Raw genomic sequence first — 907 nt, forward strand, 5'->3', positions numbered from 1 at the left:
GAGCTGCCACCCCCTCCCCCCTCTCTTTCCCCCATTCCTCTCTCTCCCTCTCCTCTCTCTCACGGCGGCACGTGTTCCCAGAATCCTCACAGCGGCACGTTGCGAGTGGCTATGGGGGAAGGGCCTTTTCTCGAAGTCACCACTCTGCTTTTACACTACTGCGATGTCCAATCCGGCTTACCTACGAAAGTGCAAACTTCCTGATTTCAGTTTTGGAAACGTACAGCAAACGAAGTGCAACTACCCTCTGCATCTCTCTTTTTCTGTCTTCAGTCTCTCAAAAAGAAGCTTACATACATGTTTGCGTGGTTTGCATTTTACCACCCGCAACGCAGTTCTATGTTACGAAATCCGCCCTGTGCGGACGGCTTGCTATGTAGTCGATCCGTGCGTGGCTGAATGTGGCCAACGCCTAAGCTCGCTCGGCGAGCCCAGTGGGTGCCCTGGCTCTGCCCTGCGGGGGGCCGCTCAGCTCTCACCACTCGGCTCAACGCCCCCACCCAAACATCCCTAAACCAACCAAAAACCACGCCTCCCCCGCCGCATCTCACTCCCACCCTCCACGCTCATAGTAACTGAGAAAAACCCTCCTCCACAAGCGAGCATCCTCTCGACACTTAAAACAAGCAGGCCCGCCCTTCCGCCAAACGGAGTTGCCAGCTCCACTTCGCTGCGCCGGCAACTCCGTTCGGCAGGGGCCGGGCCTGCTTGGCCTGCCGGCGGCGATGGTCGGGCCTTCGGCCCGACCATTTCAGTCTCGCGATTTACTGCAGTGCATAATCAAATAAATAATGTGACCGGTAAATTACTTTGCATATTTGAGTAAACTAAAGCGTTCGGCTGGGGGCCTGCGGCCCTAGAGATTTGCTCCTTGGAAATGACAAAAGACTGTAACGGGGCAACACCG

Source organism: Frankliniella occidentalis, unplaced genomic scaffold (assembly GCF_000697945.3).
Source record: "Frankliniella occidentalis isolate FOCC.00 unplaced genomic scaffold, Focc_3.1 Scaffold15, whole genome shotgun sequence".
NCBI lineage: Eukaryota > Metazoa > Arthropoda > Insecta > Thysanoptera > Thripidae > Frankliniella > Frankliniella occidentalis.